General features: G+C 37.1%; 3 pseudogenes across 3 annotated transcripts in view; 2 read left to right on the top strand and 1 right to left on the bottom strand.

Annotated features, from left to right (window-relative positions):
* Positions 1 to 22,356, bottom strand: part of LOC309643660 (olfactory receptor 10J1-like) — a 460,112-nt pseudogene that overhangs the window by 393,520 nt on the left and 44,236 nt on the right. The window lies entirely within an intron of this gene.
* On the top strand, positions 420 to 1,401 carry LOC309643205 (olfactory receptor 6N1-like; annotated as a pseudogene). The gene has a single exon. The product of its transcript is annotated as an olfactory receptor 6N1-like (transcript).
* LOC309643317 (olfactory receptor 6N2-like) lies at positions 14,604 to 17,953 on the top strand (annotated as a pseudogene). Its single transcript has one exon. The product of its transcript is annotated as an olfactory receptor 6N2-like (transcript).

The following is a 22,356-nucleotide window of genomic DNA, read 5'->3' on the forward strand; positions in this document are numbered from 1 at the left end:
GCTTTATGCATGCTTCTCTATATCTTCCTGTCTGCAGAACTTAACAAATGACAGTTTTGCTTTAAGTTTGGAGACTGTTGTCTATTTCCTCTACTCTCTCCACCATCCCTTGCTATAGCTATTTTCAACCAGTAGTTAGGTGTCTCTTGTTTCCTGATGGTGGAGTAGGGAAGAAAGTCAGCTTCTGGAGTAACTAGAGCACAGTATTATAGCATAGAAAAGGACTGAACTGGCCTCAGGAGCCTTGGTTTCTAGTTCCAACACTGTCAACAACAGTTCCAACCATGTGTACCTTCAGGACAGCAACTCCTCTATTGCAAAGTGAGGAACATTGCTTAGATAATATTAAGTTCCTTTCAGGTGCTCACATTCAGTGTTCTTGACCCTAGGAAAATTTTCTGTATAGAGGAAAAATCCTGATGTTGTTAATCTTCTGTCTTTACCCCTTGCTCCTAGGAATCATGGATCATGTCAATCACACATGGACCCAGAATTTTCTCCTTGCTGGTTTCACTACCACTGGAACCCTGTGACCTCTTGCTTTCTTGGGGACACTGTACATCTATCTCCTCACCCTGGCAGGGAATTTGTTCATCATTGTGCTGATTCAGGCAGATTCTGGATTGTCCACATGTCCCATGTAGTTCTTCATCAGTGTCCGCTCCTTCTTGGAACTCTGATATGTCAGCACCACAGTTCCCATGCTGCTGCATACCTTGCTCCATGGGCATTCACCCATCTCATCAACTGTGTGCTTTGTCCAGCTATAGGTCTTCCATTCCTTGGGCATGACTGAGTGCTAACTGTTGGGTGTCATGGCGCTGGACCGCTACCTTGCCATCTGTCGCCCACTCCACTAACATGCACTCATGAGCAGACAGGTACAGTTATGGCTAGCAGGGCCCGCTTGGGTGGCTGGCTTCTCAGCTGCACTTGTGCCAGCCAGCCTCACAGCCACTCTGCCCTTCTGTTTAAAAGAGTTGGCTCATTACTTTTGTGACTTGGCACCACTAATGAAGTTGGCATGTGTGGACACAAGCTGGCATGTTAAAGTCCACATTGCAGTGATTAGCATTATCAATGCATGCAATCCTGTGCTCATTTTAGGACTCTATTCTTAGAGCTGTGCTGAAGCTGCCTTCAGCTGCCAGCCATGCCAAGGCCTTTTCCACCTGTTCCTCCCGTATAACTGCAGTAGCGCTATTCTTTGGCTCTGCCTTCATTGTCTATGTAGGGCCACCTGAGAGTCACCCTGAAGACACTGACAAGCTTATTGCCTTGGTGTACACTTTTCTTACTCCTTTTCTCAACCTCATTATTTATACTCTAAGCAACAAGGAAGTGAGGGAGGCTGTCAGGAGTGTCACCCAAAGGATTAGGGCTATGTTGAAGAGACTCTGAGGATCAATCCATAGGCCATTCATTTGGTAAGGGTAGGCTTTAGTTGCTTAGTCAATCAACTAGTCAAATAATTTGTTAAATATAGTGCATATCCCAATTTAAATGGATTGAGGTCTTAGATAGGGACAAATTGGGAAATTTGTAGAGGGTGGAGAAATACGGCCTCTGAACCCATACTTGTCTAATATGGGTGAAAGATCACATAGCTTAAAAAATAATCAAATAATAATGATGCAAGTGCAAATACCAAGGTAGACTTAGAACTTAGAGAGAGACATAACTGTGTTTAAAAGAATTTGGAAAAAACTGACTGTGAGACTTTGCTCGAGATAAAATTCCTGGAGAAGCATTGAGAAAGTAGTAAAGGAGCTAAGTAGAGGAAAAGTAAAAGAACTTCTTGGGTAAATGTTTAGATGTTGATTGGTGAGCCATGGGAAGAGGGTTCATAAGAGCGTGGAGTTCAGTGTTTCTGGGTGAAGCCACCATAAAATAATGTTTAAAGTTGGATCTCAAAATTAACTTTCTAACTGGGAAGATCAGGGGGTTAGAAATGAGAGTCCTGGGTGTGCTGATGGTTAAATGTGAGTTATAGAAATATATTCTGCTCTTTGAATTTGAAATCATCAGTTAGTCAACAAGGCAACATTATTGATAGGGTTCTTTAAGTGCAAAACTAGGTCTGGGAACCAAGAAGAGATATAAAAAGGAGGCACAATTTGTTTTCAAAGAGCTTATAGTTTTGTTGTGAAGAGTCAATTGTCTTCTCTCTCTCAAACACACACACGCACACACACACACACACACACACATGCTCTATACCCCAGCAGCAACATATTGATTAATATCAAGAGATAGATTTTTCTATTTTAATTTGTGTATATCTGTGATGGTAGAGGTCATGGAAAGTGGAGGGAAGGAGTGCACGGATTGGCAGAAAAGGAATGAGGAAAACAAAAGTTTCATAGAAGTTTATTCTGACATTTTCCTCAAATCTCAGATTTTGGGATCCTAAAACCCTAGGCACTCGGTTGGTACTTTTCTGAAAGTTCTCTTCAAATAAGACATGAAACTGTAGTATCCCCCTTGGAGATTCTTTGTATCAGGATAACATCGTCACAACTATACTGAAAATACAAAAGGAAAACTCATTTTAAAAATAATTCTCCTGGGCAGCATTTTTTGAAATGATTGAGTAAATGAGTTTAGGGTGTCCTAAACTAATGATGTTGAAATACTTTATTTCTATTGCAAGGATAACTTGGTGTTTATTTTAATTTATATTACTGGGAGAAAATGTGTGTGGAGTGACATACAAACTATTCTTCCCATAGACTAACTCTCCTTCTTCTAGAGAACATGACTACCATGAGATTTAACAAGGATTTCTCTGGTGAGCCTTTCTGCTCTAGGCTTCTTGCCATCTCTCCTTTCCAAAAGTAGGAGTGGGTTCTCTGCTTCCCAGAACCATGATTTTACCATGCTCTTACTTATACTTGAATATTTTGTGTCCATTTTCTCATTAGATCTCCAATAACAGGTAAATGGATGAATGTCTTTCCAAATTCAGTTAGTAGGTAAAGAGTTTGAACTCAATTCAAAAAGTTTAACTTTACTGAGCAAGAAGAAAGAACAGCATTTTAAAAAACAGAGGGTCTGATTCTGCTGGCTGAGTCTTCACCCTCCCTACCAATCCTGTCAACTATGGATTTTTCAGTCTGTATGAACCCAGGAATCAGGTCACAGATGACTTTTTTACTTAAATATAGGTTAGCTAGAGAAAATCCTTTAAAATATGATTTATATGAGCCTGCATAGTCAGTATTAGAAAGGTATTTTTTCCCTACAGTCATAGAGTTCTAAAAATAAGAAATTATAGGTAATTTCTTTAGTTCTTTGACTCAGTGAACAAATCATTAAACCTTTTTGAGCTTTCCCCAAACACAAGGTGATTTGAAGTAAGTTCAAGTCTGAGAGCCATTGATCTAATCTGGTGAAATTGGAAGAGGAACTGGGCAGGTGTAGCCCAGCCCTTTTCTCTGTTCCTATTCTTGGGAACCAGCCTGCCTAGTTTGTGTGTTATGCTCTCTGCCATGGAGTGGAAGGAACTTGTCCCCATGGAGGAGGGCTGTGGTTTTCAGTGCTTCTTGGTAATCAGGTGCGGGAACCATAAGGAAAGTTAACACACCCACTATCATAGTAAGATGTTTGAAAACCCTCTCAGAGTAAATATATACCAGGCAGATATATATTCCATTGAAGGAACATAGAATACAGATTGACTTTAAGCTCATGTCGAATTAAACAAATGCTAAACTATAATATAAGGCTTACTGAAAATTTGTACCCTGGTGACCATAGTTAATGATACTGTACTGTGTGCTTGAAATTTGCTAAGAGGGCAGGGTAGATCTTAAGAATTCTTATAACAAAAAGAGAAAGAAAGGAAGGAAGGGAGGGAGGAAAGAAAAAAAGAGAGAAAGGGAGAAAAATCATACTGTGGGAGGTAATGGATATTTTAATTAGCTTGATTGTGGTGATCATTTCACAATGTATACCTATATTGAAACATCAAGTTGTATGCTTTAAAAATATACAATTTCTATTTGTCCATTATATGTCAATAAAACTAAAAAATAAATTAAAAGTCTCAACACAGTTAAGAGAATTAATACTATGTAGACTAGTTTCTAAACTGTAGACTAGTTTCATGATATAATTAAATTAGTAAATATCCTTATGTTTGACATTAAAAAAACACTTCTAAACAACTTATGAATCTAAGATGAAATTATAAGAGAAAGTAGAAAACATTTAGCCCTGAACAATAATAAAAATTATAATTTCAAAACTGATAGGATAAAGCTAAAGTGTTTCTTAGAGAGAAATTCATAGCCTTAAATGTTTACATTATAAAAGAAAAAATGTGCAAAATTGATTAGTCAAGCAAACATCCAAATTAGGCACTTAGAAAAATATATTAGGGAGAAAAAACAAAGAAAGTAGAAGGAGGAAAAATATAAATATGGGAGCAGAAATTAATATAATAAAAATAAATATATAGCAAAGAGGATATATAAATCAAAAAGTTGGTTCTAGGAAAAAAAATTAAACCCCTGACAAGACTAACAAAGAATAAAAGGGGGAGAGGAGTAAAAATAGGAAATAATAAGAATAAAAAATTGATTTAACTACAGGTTTAAACTACAAAGTTTAAAGTGATAAGATGATAGTATTAACAATATATGTTAAGTAATTAAAAATTTAATTAGCTAGATTCATTTTCAGAAAATTGAAAATTACCAATATCAACTTCAGAAGCAGTAGAAAATCTTAGTAATATTGAATTAGAAGTTAAAAATATTACTAGAAAAAAACCATTGGGCCCAGATGGCTTAACAAGAGAGTTCTATCAAATATTGAAGAAAAAGGTAATTCCTATTTTTATAGAACTCATTAAGAGAACAAATATACTGGAAGTACAATTCAGCAAAGCATTTTATGAAGCTTGCTGGTTGCTGGTTCCAAAATAAATAAAACCAGCTTATGAAGAAAATAATCACAGGCCGGTCTCGCTCATTAACATCAATGCAAAATTCTCCCTCCAAATAATCCTAAACCAAATTCAATGATCTATATTAAGTGATGATAACTGAATTTGGTTTATCTCAGAAATGCAAGATTTACTTAACATTTGAAAAGTGAATAATATGATTTATAATATTAACAGATTAAAAAAGAAAAACCATGATGAATATCTCTTGATTCAAGAATTAAAAAACATTCAATAATAATTCATAATTAAAAAGTAAGAAACAATAATAAAATTACAAATGAAAAAAGACTTCCTTATCCTGATAAAGGGCACTTTCTAAAATCATACCGCATAACTAATAGTGATGTGTGAAAAGCATTTCTTTTAAGATCAAGAACAAAATGAGATTAATGGATAATACAACTTCTAGTCAACATTTTATAGGAGCTCCTGGCTATTGAAGCAAATAAGCAAAAAGAGTAAAGAAATTAAAAGTATAAATACTGGATAAAACTTTAATTATTTTTAGATGGTATTTATGTTGAAGCATAGATAACCATGGATAAATTATTAGCATCATTATGGTTGACTAGCTTGCTAGATACTACTCAATGAAAAAAAAACAAAAACAACTGTATTATTGTATAACAGCAACAATCATAAAATACAATGAAAGCGACAATTTATAATATATATATAGTACTTAAAAGATATTCAAACTCAGCCATAAAAAGGAACAAAATTTGGTCACTTCTAGAGACGTGGACGGATCTAGAGACTGTCATACAGAGTGAAGTGAGTCAGAAAGAGAAAAATAAATATCTTATATTAACGCATATATGTGGAACCTAGAAAAATGGTACAGATGAACCGGTTTGCAGAGCAGTAATTGAGACACAGATGTAGAGAACAAACGTATGGACACCAAGGGGGGAAAGCGGCGGAGGGTGGGGGTGGTGGTGTGATGAATTGGGAGATTGGGATTGACATGTATACACTGATGTGTATAAAATTGATGACTAATAAGAACCTGCTGTATACAAAAAAAAAGATATTCAAAACTTTTTTGAAAACTCATAAATTTGTATTTAAAGTCATTATATAGCTCTTTTATATGTGATGATACAGAACACATTCATGGATGGGACATCAATATTAGAAAAATATTTCTTCTCCCTAAATTGGCTTATTAATGAAACAAAATCTCATATGAATTCCAAAAGCGGTGTGCATGGAATTTGACAATTTTTCCCAAGGTCAAGAATAGTCATGACATTCAAGAAAAAGAAAGAGGATAGAAAAGGTGGCACATTAGCGTGATGGGGGTTTCCACCAGGCATCAAGTGAGTCAGATTTACAAGATAATTTAGTTATACTCAGTGGCCTATGAAGGTGACAGTATTAGAATAAATTATAATTTAAGCTTTGATTTATATGGTAAAGAATTCTTTTGAATGTGATGCTTTTCTCTAATGTTTCTTTTAGAAACATAACTAAAATGGGCCATGTCGGAATGTATATTCCATATGAGAAGCTGAAAAATATTCAGAGATTGGAATCCTGAACAGTAGATTATAGGGTGCCTGTCACAAGTTTATAGAAAATTCCACATAATGCTCAGTTTAAAACTTGCTAAAAGAATTAATTTTTTTAGATTCCTACAAACTCAAACAGAAGGGTGGAAGTTAATGTGATTATTGCTTTAGAAATTAAAAGCTGTTTTGAATTTTTATAATCTTTCTTCTTGAAAAAACAAAGGTTAAACTCTTTTTGTGTGTGGGGAAATCAGACACATCTGAAAGGACTAACTACAAAAACGAGTTATGACCATTCTTAATCTTTCATATTGGACATGTTCTATGACATCCTAAAATCTACCAAATAATATTTTATAACTCATGAAAAAAATGAAAGCTTAAGTTTTATGTGCATAATGAAAATTAACAGCAATACAGTACTGTTTCTTTCCCTGAATTCGTAAAAGCAAAACAGATGTGGTCTGTGCTTATGGTAGACTTCTAAGCAGAGTCAACATTAACCTTATTGAAGAACTTTGCTTCAATTTGATTAGTATGCACAATTGTCTAGTTTTGGGGTGCTTATATAACTGTATTCTTATACTTCTCCTATTTACAATAATCAAGAGATTTAGAAAAGAGTTTCTAAACAAACTTTGAGGTCCAAGTGATGGCTTTAGAGTTTCCTTTCAATTACAGTTTATTTCCTTCTTATAGTTTAATTCTTTCCTTTCCTCCTTATAGTTTATTTCCTTCTGACTCACTTGATGTCTGGTGGAAACCCCCATCATCTTAATATGCCAGTTTTTCCTTCCTCTAAAGGGGGCTTAGATGACATTTCACTGTGATCACTGCTCCTACCAGGGTTTGCTGGTATTATCTCTGCCATCTATAAGTCATTTAAAGGGCACTGCCTTCCAGTTCTGAGAGACAGGGCGTGGCTCTCTAAAATTCTACATTTGTTAGTTGCATAGAAGCCTAAATAAGAAAAACTCGTAGAAGAATATCTACTTGCTCTACATTCACTTAAGACATTTTTGCAGAATGATTACTTTCTGAGTAGGGAAAGATATCTTTTCAGGGATCATGACAAATGGAAGCAGTCTCAAAACACTGGAGTCAGAGAAAAGTCATTCAACATAGTGTGTATGTTTGTGTGTGTGTGTGTGTGTGTGTGCGTGCGCACGCGCGTAAAAAAGGTTCCCAAGCTACAGCCCTGGATCCAACCATGGCCCATGGACCAAATCAGGTACATAGCCTGTTTTTGGAAACAGACTTTGCTGGAGCACAGCCACATACATTTATTTACATATTGTCTATGGCTACGTTTGTGTTGCAACCAGAGAATTGAGTAGTTATGACAGAGACATAGGGCCTGAAAAGGGTAAAATATTTTCTATCTGGCTCTAACAAAGTTTGCCCACCCCTTCCCTACAGTATTTACATGTTATCCTATAACGTATAGACTGGTAAGCATTAAGTTGATTAAATTATAATCTTAGGACTAATTATATTCTCAGGACAAACCAATAAGTGGTCACTTACCATTTTCATGTTGGTTTTTAATTAGGCATCTCCCCACTGATGATTCTGATTCTGAGACAGTGTCCTTTGATGTTTTACACAATGCTTTTCTTAGCTCTACTCAATTATTACCAGGGCTTCTTACCTTCTATTTCCTTTTGCCTACAGGATCCCAGTCCTATGAACATGCCCTGGATATACCTGGGGAGAAAAGGAAAAATGTGGGTTGGATGAGAGTATTGTTAGGACAGCTTATAGGTAGAAAAATAACTTTTCCTAAAGAATGTTTATTGCAAAATGACTTTCAAAAAAAGGATCTAGGGGTCTGTCACAGTGGTCTCTACTCAATCAGCAGTGGAACTAATAACCTGGAGGAGAACCTAAATAGTATACCTGTCAAATCTGTGGATAAAGTTGGAAGGAATACACAAAAGGGCAGAGGGCAGAATCAGAATCTAAAAGCATCAGAAAGCACTAGGAAAATAGATTGAATCTCACAAGTTGCACTCTAATGGAGGTAAGAAAAGGTCTGTGCTTGGGTTTCAAAACAAAAAGAGCAAGTTCAATAACCATAATAAAACCCTCCAGACAAGTATAGGCAGGAAAAAAAATATTTATATCCATTTGAAAAACTGTACTGAATGTCTTCTCTACTACAGGCATTGTATCAGGCAATAAAAATATAGCATGAACAGCAGTTCCCTGGTGGCCTAGTGGTTAGGATTCCGGGCTTTCACTGCCCTGACCTGTGTTCAATCCCTGGTCAGGAAGCTGAGATCCCACAAGCTGTGTGGCGTGGCCAAAAAATAAATAAATAAATAGCGTTGAATGGACACACATGGAACAAACACAATCTCTGCCTTCATGAAGCTTATGTTCAGTTTGTAAATAGAGGATAAGTTATTAGAAATGGGAGGAATTCAGAAATACGCAGTTCTCTGGAATCATGTAATAGGAGAATCTGGTCTATCTTGGTTGTAATTGTTGTGTATATTTATATGTATGTGTGTGTGGGGGGGGTTATCAGAAAAGCCTTTTCTTAATTAATTCTTTCAACAAATAATTCTTGAATATCTACTTTGTGCAAGGAAAAATACTAGGCACTGAATGATGGTATTAAACACACTTGGTCTCTGTCTTCACTGACTTTATCATATATTGATGAAAAGAGAGAAATAAATGTATGAATAAGTAATTAAAATTTGTGCTGTGAAAGGAATGGCCAGGAGGCAATAAACAGAAAAAATGCTGGAAGACAGGGTATTTATATAGTGTGGTCAGGTCAGACCTCTTTGAATAAGAGATGTTAAAGTGGAGACCATAAGAATGAGGAGGCATTACCTTGGTGAAAGGGGTCCAAGGTAGAGGGATACAGGAACAGGATTTTTTTTTCTGGAACTGTCTCAAGCAGAGGGAAGTGTGATTAAAAAACGTAATAGATTTAACTGATTTCTATTTTTGTACGAAATCTTCGTAGCCTTGTTGCTCTTTTCAGGGAGTGAGACCATGACAAACCAAAGCCAATCTAAGAAGGAGTGACCAGAATGTTGAGGAACTTTAACATACATGTAGATCAGCTGAAGTCTCTTCAGCTGCAAGAAAAGATAATCAAGGCAGGACATAAAGCCTGTGTTCTAGTATTTGTGGAACTTAGTGATATGTTGGATCCAGAAGATTGCCTCAGGACCAATGCATGGAAGTGAGAAAGAGATGGATTTCCATTCATGAAAACTAAATTTTAAACAATCCAGAGTTGTACTTATTTTGGTTATTTTGTAATATAGTGAACTCCTTAATAGAGAAATTAAAAATTAATGTTGGAAACACTAAAAGGGAAATGATGTAATGGTTGGGAGGGAAAGAAAAAGGTTATGGGTTGTCTAGTCTGTACTAGACTGTGTAGTTTGCCCTTTATGTATTTTATCTGAGAAAGAGAAAGACAGTCAAATCTAGCCCGTGGTGTTCTCACAGAAAACCAACATCAGACAAGGTCACTGTCTGACCATGATGAAGAGGTGGGGAAAAAAGAAGACAGCTTGATAATCATGTATAAGCACATACAAAAACAAGATCACCATACAAATCAGAAAAAAAAATTTCCCTTTCTTAGCTAATATGAGTGACTGCTGTTTCTTTATCAATTGCAAGTTTAGTCTACCTTCTGAATAAAATTCATTAAAATACCCAATCATAGAATTATCTCTAGTAACTGACAGGATCCAATTCAGACCAATTCCTGCTTCCTTGAACCTTCCCCTAAATCACCTAACACAAGCCCACATCCTATAATAATTCTTTTCTAATGACCCCTTACTGAAATGCTCCATGGTCCACATGATGTGTGATCTCCCTCACTGCAATAAACTCAATTTTGTTAAACTCTAGGTATGTTCCTGTTCTTCGCCTGGAGGCATTGTCATGTCTCTGATTCTCAAAGCAACACAAATATGCCATCTTTAAAGGTGAAGAAAATAAGGCTGTGAGATATTATGTAACAAATGTCTGCCCAGAGTTATCTGGAGGAATTTAATGAACAAACATCTACTCTACACCTACTAAGTGAAACAGGAATGTGTGTAGACACATTTTAGAACTAATACAGTTATTTTTTGTATTTATTTTCACATAACCCCCACAACACACATTTATACATGAGACTATATAGATTCAAAGAGATAAATGACTGCCTAAGGGCACATAGGTAATGAGTGGTGGTCAGGCGTACAGGTCTTGAGATGGGCACCGTTTGTGGCTATGTGCCCTTGGTTATGTTCTTTCAACCGCTGTCAACAATTCTGAAGGCAGCGGAGCTTAGAAGTGATGAGCACAGGTTCTGGGGTCAGAGTTCATAATCCTGACAAGGGTACTTACTAGCTGTGTGACCCTGGACATATTTTTAAACTCTCTGTGCCTCAGTCTCCTCAAACGTAAAATGGGAATAAGAATTGTAATTATGAGGATCATATCAGTTAATATATGCAGTGTGCTTAGAACGATATGTTACCTAGCAAAGGATCAGTAAATGGTTATTTTATGAGTGCCGGATTGAAATTAAGGTTTCTGAAGCTCTAAAACCCTTTTTTCTTTTTTTTTTTCAGAACAAGCAGCTCCTATCAGAGGGGCTTCTCAAAGGAAGAACAATGTTGGGCTGGATCAGGCACATGATCAGGAAAAGTCATTGTTTGAAAAGATGAGGGAATATACAAAGTCTCTTTGGACTTGTGAGGTGAGACAAGGAACTGTGAGTGCATGTGTTTATGGAAAGAGTTGTAGGAGGGTTGGGGGTCATTTCTGCAGAGTCCAAGAGTCTGTGTTGAGAAGTCACTGGAGATGGGGAGAGGGGAAGTGTTGAAAAAGGGGAGATAAGATAGCAAGCATTTGAGGAAAGGCTTCTCTGAGACCACTTGGTGGAAAACAGACATGGCCTCTCTCCACGTGCCCTCCCAGGAGCCTCTCCTGAACCTGATTCTCATCTGCCTCTGGGGCCGGAGGTCTCTCCCTTGCCTGTGCCCCTCGTGGCCTGAGACAGTCAGGGTTAGCTCTGGGAACTCTGCCCCGTGGGGATAGAACTTGCTGAAGAAGAGGAAAGGTTCCTGGATATAGTCTCCATCTCCCACATGTATCTGAGTAAAGCAAGACAAAGGCAGATACTGAATGAAGTTCAGTGGCTGGTAGGTGATCTGGGGATCTGAAAGGTGGGACTTATAATAAAGTATCTGAAAACATAATATTTTGAAGTTAGAGAGTTGGGTTAGTGGAAAGATGACTTAAATAACTGGGACTTGGCATGTCCAATTCTGAGAATCAGAGAGTATCAGATTTAGAAGAAATTTTAAAGGTTATCTTGTCTACTGTCCTCCTGTTTGATACTTAATTTACACTGTACAACCAAGAGATTGACTAATGGCTATTTTGAGAGACAGGAAGTTTCCCTATGTACTGCCATAGACTGGTTACATCCGGCATGGATGGCAGAGAGTAGAAGTTTCTTAGAGTATCATTCATGACATAGGAACTGTACTAAGAAGGTCTAATGAGATATTATATCATCTCAGGAGCAGCTGTATTTGAAAAGGTTTCACCTAGAGAGGGCTGTACACAGGCTCTCTAACTGTGGGGTGGAGGAGCGGGGGTTAAAGACACTTGGTGATGTAACAGTGTAAGATCCAGAGGTCTTCAAAATGCTCCTGAAATTATTCCATGTTTGTAAGAATTTACTCAACCTACACATACAGTTAGCTTCAAAAAAGCTAATTTGTAGAAAGATAAAACATCATCAATAAGCTTACTATACCCAAAAGATGATCGAAATACTTCTTGGATTTAATTTTTCTGGGTGGGTGAGAGTAATGATGACTTTTTCAACAGGATTAGGGGAAGGGAGGCAAGACAAAATTTGAGATGCTAAGTTTAGATGTATTAAGCCTGAGATGCCTAGAGGACAAGAAGGATGTGTTCAGATGTAATTGAAAAACATAAATTTAGTCTACAAAAATTTAAGTATATTCAAGAAACATTGAGTTCACAATTCTATGCTCATTTTTCTAGGCATTGGTGGGGGATATACAAGAATTAATAATGTACTACATGTACTCTCAAAGATCTTACCAATTTATGGGGAATACAGACTCATTATAGAGGTTATATTGTTACAATATGTTAAGTGGACACTGTAAACAATATGAGGACATAGAAGAAGGAATAAGTAACATTTTATGGGGGATTCAGGAGAGGCTTCACTAAAGAGCTAACATTTGACCTCATTTTGAAGGATGAGAAGCAGTTACCAGATGGAGAAAAGAGGATGATAGGTAAACTAGAAGCAAATGGTTAGGAGGAGCAAAGGTGCCAGATTGTGATCAAGCAAAGATTTCTGTTTTGGCGTATTTGTCCCCTGTTATTAGAGAGGTAAATATACAGTTCCTTTAGCATAGAAGAGATTCAAGTAGAATGCCTTAAACACTAATTGCTTTGAATCTGTTTAGCATTTAAAAATATCAAGCCCAGAAGTTAATTTCCACTGCAGGACACTTGGGTTTGGGAGCAATGTTTTGATTTAGGTACGTGGTATGAGTTGAAGGGAAAGTATTGGGGGGTGTCTACTAACTTTTAAACAATTGTTAAATTAATTAGTTTGATTAAACAATTAGTTTGTATTGAATACCTTTAATGTGTTAAGACAAATGTTAGGATTACCAAAAGAAGCAAGAGACTGCAGTTTGTCAGTTTGGTGGCTAGAATTTAGACAGCCCTCACCAAATGCAGTGTGATCTACACAGGATATGGTGTGACTGACATTGGTTAACATTTTTATGCATTTAAAGTCACATTGTTTGTGTTCTTTTAGTTGTGATGGTTTCTTTTCCTTTTTCTTTCTTTTCTTTTTGCACCTGCTTCACTCTGTGCTTGAGAACAGTTAGAATGTCTAATACTTTTTCCTATGAAATATCACCAAGCCAGCTACGTATTTCTCACCTATAGTTGTTTTTCTGAAAATGCAGGATTTATGCTAATTGCCACTTTACTGTGTTCATTTTTTAGTCTGCATTCTCTCACCCTATGTGTTAACACCCTACTCATCTTTCCATCAGCAATAACGACAAGGCAAATTCACACCTTCATCTCTGAGCTTGAGGTTAGAATAGTTAAATATCAGTGAAGTTTTAAAAATCTACATATGATTACATCATTCATCTGCCTAACGTTCTTTAGTGGTTCCCCCCACCTTTTGGGGTAAGGCCCCAAATGATTGGGTGAGCTTTCCCAGTTGCCTTACCGTAAGGGGAGCATACATTTCCTTAACTAAGGCTGCTTCCCGCTCAGTGCCTGCACATGTGCTTTTTGTCTAAAATGGTTCTTTTCCCCTTTCATGTAACTCTTACTCTTACTGAAAATTCTGCTCAAAGCCTTTCTCCTCTGAGGAGCCTTTCTCAGTCATCCTCGTCTGAGAAATGGGCCCCTCCATTAGCACTCTGTAGTGCTCTGTACTTCACAGGCTATATCAAGATGACTCCTTTGTCGGCTTCCCCAGGAGGGTGCAAGTGTCTTGTCGCAGAGATTATACCTTGTTTAATTCTGTACTCCTTATGCCTGACACATGTGTATCCAATAAGGTTTAGAGAAGTGAACTGAACAATTAGAAAAGCCTTGCCATTGCATTAGTCTCATGGACAAAATTCATCCTTTGAGACCTGACTGAAGGAAAAACTATGAATAGAATGTTAGGGGAGGGTCACATAGTATAGAGGTAAATACCATGGAATTAGAGTGCATAAAGTCAACTTCTGTTTCTGTGACCTGGTATCTATATGAAACCTCACTATTCTCTCTATTCCTAAATTTTATCATCTGCAAAATAAGTATAACAATGGTACTTATCTCATTGGATGTGTGAAAATTAAGTAAATATTGAATGCAAAACACTTGTAAAATGCTTGATGCACGGTGAGTGCTAATAAGAGTTAGCTATTACTATTTTTAGGGTAGTATAAATAGTAGTAGCTGTGGTAGTAGTAATTAAATTTCTCCTTTAAATAAAAAAACAAAACAGTAAAGAGAAAGTTCTGAGTTGGATTTTGCAGTCACCTCAATCTAGCTTTTTCTCCTTTCCTTCCCCACCTCAGCCTCCCATGGAGCCACAGAGCCATTCAAGCCTGGCTGAACTTGTGCTCCTTGGTTTCCCCAAAGTGACACATGTCAGGGGCTGGCTTTTTGTCCTGCTGTTATTGGCATACCTGTTCACTATCAGTGGCAACATGGCCATCTTTTTAGTCATACGATTGGATGCAGCCTTATACACCACCTATGTACCACTTTGTCAGTGTTCTCTCCTTCTTGGAGCTATGGTATACAATCACCACCATCCTCAAGATGCTAGCTAATCTTCTCAGTGATAAGAAGACCATTTCTTTTTCAGGATACCTACTTCAGACTTACTTCTTCCACTCCCCAGGGGCCTCTGAATGCTACCTTCTTACAGCAGTGGCCTATGACCGATCCCCGGCCATCTGCTGGCCCCTCCACTATCCTGCAATTATGACCCCCACACTCTGTGCCAAGATGACTGCTGGTTGTTGGACTTGTGGCTTTCTGTGTCCCAATTCTGAAGTCATCCTGGTCTCCCAGTTCCATTTCTGTGGCTACAGTGAAATCCAACACTTCTTCTGTGACTTTCCACCTCTTCTGAGCCTGGCCTGTGAGGACACATCCAATAATGTCCTGGTGGATTTGCCATCAATGCCTTCATCATCCTTATCACTTTCCTCTTTATTATGGTGTCTAATGGAAGAATCATTGGGGCTATATTGAAGACAAAAACAACAGCAGGAAGAAAGAAGTCCTTTTCTACATGTGCCTCACATCTTATTGTGGTCCTCATATTCTTTGGGATCATCATCTTCATGTATATGTGACTAAAGAAGAGCTAGTCACTGATCCTTGATTGGACACTTGCTGTAGTCTACTCTGTACTAACATCACTGGTCAACCCAATTATCTACAGTCTTCGTAACAAGGGACTCATTAAGGCCATTAAGAGAACCATCTTCTGGAAGGGAGAGATAGTTAGTCCCACCCACCATTGACTTTTGACCAAGGTCCTTCCTCCATTTCACTGTTGATATCATAAAAGTTCTGTGTACCTTTGTCCTGACCTTGAATAATCTTCTCATCATCACACATGCAATGAATCCCATCTCCTCTTACCTTCTCAAAGGCTTTATTTCTTTATGTTTTCTTCTATTTCCTACATCTTTATGCTTTTATTTTTTTACTTGAACAGTGCATTCTGAATTTAAGAATACTTTAGTATCTCCATTCTTAAAATTAAGCATACACATTTCCTTGGTCACACATTTCCAGCTAGCTAGCAGTCTATTTCTCTGTTCTCTTTTCCAGTCAAACTTCAACATGATTAATGGTGCAATCTATCTCCTGTTCTTCACTTCCTATTCAGTTTTCAACCCATTTCAATCTGGCTTTGGCTTCGACCTTTCAACCAATATTTTCCCAAGGTCATTAATGACCTCCACACTGCCAAATACATTAGACCCTTCTTGTCTTTCCTCTTTCTTGAACTCTTGATACACTTAACCAACTCCTCTTAAAAAAAAGTTTGTCTCTTAGATTCTATGTTATCAGTGTCTGTTAATTTTCTCCTTATCTCTCTAATTGGTCTTTATCAGTCTTCTTTGTCTTGTAGCACTGTCTTCCTAGATGCTCAGAGTTATTCCTATGGATTTAAATTTCATCCCTACCTATGCCAACAACTCTTGAATTTATATCTCCAAATCAGAACTCTCTTCTGAGCTTTAGACTTATACATCCAAGTGCCTCTTAACAACTCTAGCTGGATGTATTTCAAGAATTTAAAAATTAACTGGTCAAAAATGAAGATTTCTTTTCTTCCTAGGCTCTTCAAGAGTTCTTATAAGATTATAATTTTTCATTCTTTGAATGTTTGATGAAACTCACAGGTAAATTTTCAATTTTCCAGTCCTGAAAGCTTGATGCTTTTGTTTCTCTGTGCTTGGGTCAGAAAATTTCAAATAATTTATTTCAATTCTTCTTCTTCTACCCCTGCATTATTAACACATGCCAATCCTTCTTCAAAATATATCCTCAAATCTGTTTTTTTTCCTCTTTCCCTTTAGTGTTAATATCCTGGTGTAAATCTCCAGTATCTCTCGACTGGATTAATACAATAATATTCTACACACTCTCCTTGCTCCTACTCTTGTTCTATTCTAATATATTTTCCATATAAAACTAAAGTGACATATTTTAAAACTGAATTGGATATGCCATTCTCTAAAACCGTGAAAGATTACCAATTGCACTTTGGATAAAATCCAAAGCCTCATCAAACTTTATAAGATTCAACAAAATTCTCCCATTCCTTCTTCTCCAACATTGACTCCCATCTCTTCTCCATCAGTTCGCTCTTACCCAGCCACATTGTCACTCTGAGTTCTTCAAATAAATTAAGATCTGTATGGCTTCAGAAACTTGACACTGCCCCCACCCCCAACCCCAGCAACACTTCAATTGGCTCACTCCTCTTTGCATGAGTTTCTGTTCAAATGTCACTTTTAAATGACATTATCTTTTCAAGGACTTCTGCACACTCATCTTAATTTATGCTACTTATTTTTCTTTTGAAGAATTTTTTTTCCTTCAAAATATGTATCAAAATTTAAATGTGTATGCACATTTGTCTATATGTAGATATAGTTAGATATAGATATAATTTTTCAGTTTTTCCTACAAGTCTATAAAATATATTTAGTCTAAAATCATGTCAGTTTGATACAGAGTGAAGTAAGTCAGAAAGAGAAAAACAAATACCGTATGCTAACACATATATATGGAATCTTAAAAAAAGAAAAAAAGGTTCTGAAGAACCTAGGGGCAGGACAGAAATAAAGACACAGATGTAGAGAATGGACTTGAGGACACAGGGAGGGCGAAGGGTAAGCTGGGACGAAGTGAGAGAGTGATATGGACTTATATATACACTACCATATGTAAAATAGATAGCTAGTGGGAAGCAGCCGCATAACACAGGGAGATCAGCTCGGTGCTTTGTGACCACCTAGAGGGGTGGGATAGGGAGGGTGGGAAGGAGAAGCAAGAGGGAGGATATATGGGGATATATGTATATGTATAGCTGATTCACTTTGTTATACAGCAGAAACTAACCCACCATTGTAAAGCAATTATACTCCAATAAAGATGTTAAAAAAAACCAAATAAACAAAACAAAAAAAAAACCCTGATGTTGATTATCCTCTTCAAAAAAACAAAAACAAAAACAAACAAGCAAACAAAAACTTCCTATGAAGTAGGTATCCTTTGTATTGCAGATGAAGAAACCAAAGGTTAAAATAATCACTCAAGGATTCACAGCTAATAAAAGATTGAAGAGAAATAAAATAAAAAAATAAAATCATGTGAGTTTGGTATCTTGATCTATCTATCTATCTATCTATCTGTCTATCTATCTATCTATCTATCTATACACATATATATATATTATATATATATATATATATCCAGAATCTAGCAAGTGTCTAAACATGGTGAGCATTCAATAAAAATGTAATAAATGGAAAATGTAATGAATCTTACCCACTCTTGTCACTGACTTATTTTGATCTTTAGTGATTCTGTCCTGATTCCAGTCACTACTGGAGCCCACTCCCTTCCTATTTACGAATGAAAGGTAGTATCATTCGTCTTTCTTACAAATCCTCCACACCTAGTTCTAATGTATTTAATGTAAATTTACATGGGAAACAGAAAGCAAAAGGAGTCAGAAATTATAGAAGGAAAGACTCAACATTCTTTGGGCCTGATTCCTAGTTTGTTTTACTCCCTCTATTTGATGTGGTAAGAATTTGACTACACTCCGAGTAAATGATGTACTTTATGCCAACTCCTGTTCTTGGCCCCACAACCCTTTTATTATGCAGAACTTAAAACTAGGCAAAGGGATGAAGAATATACAAGCTAGATGGTAGACTACCAATTAAAAACATTACTGAAGTAGGACAAACATGCAGAGAACTGTACAAAACATAAATGTGCAACACAATGAGGTGTTCACACACTGAACTCTTTTATGTAATGAGCATTCTGAACAGAACACTGGAAATATCTCCAACACTTTCTCCATGCTCCTTTACATTAAACACACTCCTTCTTTCCCTCCCATGAGTATAACCAATAACCTGACATCCAACACTGTAGACTGATTTTGCCTGTTTTGGTATTTTACATAGGTTGATTCTTACAGTACACATTCTTTTGTGCCTGATTTCTTTCACTCAGCATTATGTTTATGAGATTCACCTCTATTATCTTATTTAGTTGTAGTTTTTTCATTCCTGAGAGGTGATTGTTAAATTGTCAGGGATTTTGTGAGCAGGTAGCTTGAAATCAGGCATGGTGGGAATATTTACACTATGCAAATCAACAAATACTACAAATGAGGGCTTTTTTTCAAGGTGAGGGGTGTCAAAGATAAACAAAGCTGGACACTAGTTATAGTAGTAAGGACAGATTTTAATCAGTAATATACTATTGCAATAGGGTAGAAGGTCCAGTGTGAACTGAATTCAACTTCAATTTGTACAGAGGTGACAGGGGTTTTAAAGAAGAATGAGGGAGTGGAGAAGGGATTGAGAATGCACTCAGTAGAGTCAGGGAAGTAAAAAATCTTAAAGGGTTGGTCCGTGTAAATGCAATTAGGCCAGCTGTGTCTGCTATCTGGCAATGATCTAACTTAAGATTCTACTCTCCTACAGAGACCGGGTGACAGAGGCCTTATCTTTCCCGATGATTATACTTTAAAGGAATGGCTTTCAGGTCCTTTGAGAAAGGCACTCCTGAGTTAGATCCATATACATCTCAAAGGGATAAGGGAAGGGGTCACAGTTGTAAACCCTTTTTAGTAAAAGCTCTAAGAAAGGGTCATCAGGGGCCTATTGGTGTCAGCTAGAATAAATAGTAAGTTCTTCTGACAGCTTTGAACTTTCTCAGGCAGCAACTTTATTAAGGTGGTGGCTAGGATCATCCTTGGGACGCAGCACTGAGCTGTTAGAAACTATGTGAGTGTTTGTTCAAGATTTTTAATGTGTATGCGTTTGGTGGTGGGGGTAGCCAAACCTTTTGTACTGAAGGTCTATAGTTCTTATAGGACACGTTTGAGGCTTAGTTAAGGACAAGGTTCAGAGGAACTGGGCTAGAGTTTGGTCAAGGAGAGAATCTTTGTCAGGGAAAAGCCAGGTGCATAATTTATCCACACACCAGCAAAGATAGGATATCAGTTGGAGGGGAGGTAGCAGAATTAGTGGAGATCTTTCAAGGATAGCTCATATTCTAGTTCACAAAAAGAAGTGAATGAAAATGAAATAGAGAAGGGTGGAAATTTTAATTAAAAAGATAGTTGTTATTTATCCATAGTTGGCATATGGAGATTTAGAAACCAGAATAAATCAATAGTCATTAATTAAATAAAATTATTAGTTAAAAATCTATTCATAACAATCAAGGAATAAAATAACACTTTGGCTCAAAATTGAAATTATTAGTTAAAGTACACACACAAAAAAACAAACAAAAAAAATAACCCTCACAACTCAGTTTGAAAAAAGTAAAATCCTCAAGGCATAGATTAGGATGTAGAGAAGGAAAATTTTGTATGAACAACATTGAAGGTATGAATGAGACTGGGAAAGTGAAAAATTTATTTAAAACCTTTCACAGAATATATTATAATTTATAAATACATTTTTACATTCACTAACACATTTGATCATTATTACTTTCATATGAGGAAAGTAGTATCTTACTCATATGAAATATGGAGTATCAAACACTTGGTTAGGTGGCCAATATCACATAAATGGCTGGAAGAACAACTGGGGTTGAAATCTAAGATCCTGAGGCAGGGCTCTTTTCAGAGCAAGATAACAGCAAAGAGGAAGCTCCTGTGTGTAAGAGAAATAAAACTGCTATAGATACAAGCAACAGGCAGGATTAGGTGTCTGCCTTGATCGTGTTTATGTCCTCAGTCTGTCTCCATCCTTATTCTCTCAGGGTCCAATAAAGCCAGTCACATTTTAGAAAGATCCTGTCATAATTGGAAGGTATATGCTTTCTTTCAGGTCGCACGACACAGGAACCCATTTGAACATAGAGCTCCCACACGAATTATTGTTTTTACTGAAGAAAATCTTTGCCCTGAGAGATATTGATCTCAACTTGGAATGGTGGTTATTATTATTGTAGTGAACTACTCGATTATGAAGTACCACTGGCTAATGAACTTCTTGTATGACAGTTTCCCTTCCTGAGGGAGCACTTTAGCAACCTCAGGAGGTTTGCGCAGAGACCCAGGGGTTTCTGCCTCTATAAGGACCCTATTGAGAATATAGGTCATGGGAGAGGAACCTTTCATGGTTTGACTTACTCCCATAGGTTCCATCGAAGCATTAAACTCCAACTCTTCCAGGCCTCAAGAGTATGTGACTGTAACATTGTAAATAAGAGATTGGAAGTGAGCAGAGAGTTTTTTTCCCCAACTCCAGACTCTGAGCGGTGGCTGGGCTGCCAAAGTCAAGAGCCCTCCCACTGTCAAGCTCTGGGTAAGAATTTTGTCAGTCAGGCATTTCTGTCATCATGTTATTTTCTAGTCTGAGCACTAGGAAGAAACTTAGAGCATTCAGAAATAAGGAGAGGAGGAGAATAATTAGGTATCACAGGACATATCATTCAGAACACAAAAACTATTGACACACACACACACACACACACACAGATATTCTGCTTTCCAAATGTTTGAGAGTCTGGGCTCAGAATTAGCAAATTGTCTATGTTTTAATTAGTGTGACCTTGAGAAAGTCATCTCTCCTTTCTGGATTCCAGTTTCCTCTTTTGCAAAATGAAGACATAGAACAAGATGATCTCTAAAATGCAACCCCCTTCTAACTCCCAGCTCTTTGGTCCTATGCTTCAATAATTTGGGCCTATGGATAATATAACTGTAGGGACTAGAAAATAGAATGCAAGGACTTTGTTCAAAAAGCTTTTTTGGAGTAAGGGGAATAAAATACGATTGCAAAGGACTGAAGTAAGAAAAATGCTAATTTACACATGCGGTAGATTTTATAAGAGCCCTGACTCCAATATCAGGAGACCAATGGGAGAGGATGAGTAACTGGTGAGTTAAGGAGCTGTGCAAGTCGTCTTAATTATCATAATTTTTTCATTAGCCACAGTGGCTGCAATGTATCAAGTATTGTGCTAAGCATCTGGAAGATGGGGCATAATATGAGATTTATTTAATTTCAGAAACCTCACAGAGAGTTGCTTTGGGACAATAAGATATATGCATGAAAAATAATTGTAGTACATGACAGGATATAATTGGAGGAAAAGTGAGGAAGTGTTACTGGAAATTTAGAGGCAGGACAGGTCAGTGTTCACCTTGGATGGTCAAGGGAAAATGTGAGGGAACTTGAGCCAGAAAATGGCTTATGTGTCTACGGACTGACTTTGGATAAAGTGTATTCTAGTGAGAGTACACTGTAAACAAAAGAGGCAATACCAAATATAGGGACCCATTTGGCAAACAGTGAAATCCCTATGATGTTGAAAACAATGTTTAAAATTATGGATCTGTACTAGAACAATGGGTTTTTTCCACAGAGAAAAACTAAGAATGGTGGGTGAAACTCAGATTTCAGGTCAATAGAAGGAAGAAGTTTATCAAACTGAAGCATTTCAACAATGGGAAAGAACTGTTTAATGGGGTAAGGACCTTCTGGCCCTGTCAATCCCAGCAAAGCTTTGATGCCCATTTGTGGATTTGATGCCGAT

Source organism: Balaenoptera physalus (genome assembly GCF_965194825.1).
Source record: "Balaenoptera physalus genome assembly, chromosome: 1".
Classification (NCBI taxonomy): Eukaryota; Metazoa; Chordata; class Mammalia; order Artiodactyla; family Balaenopteridae; genus Balaenoptera; species Balaenoptera physalus.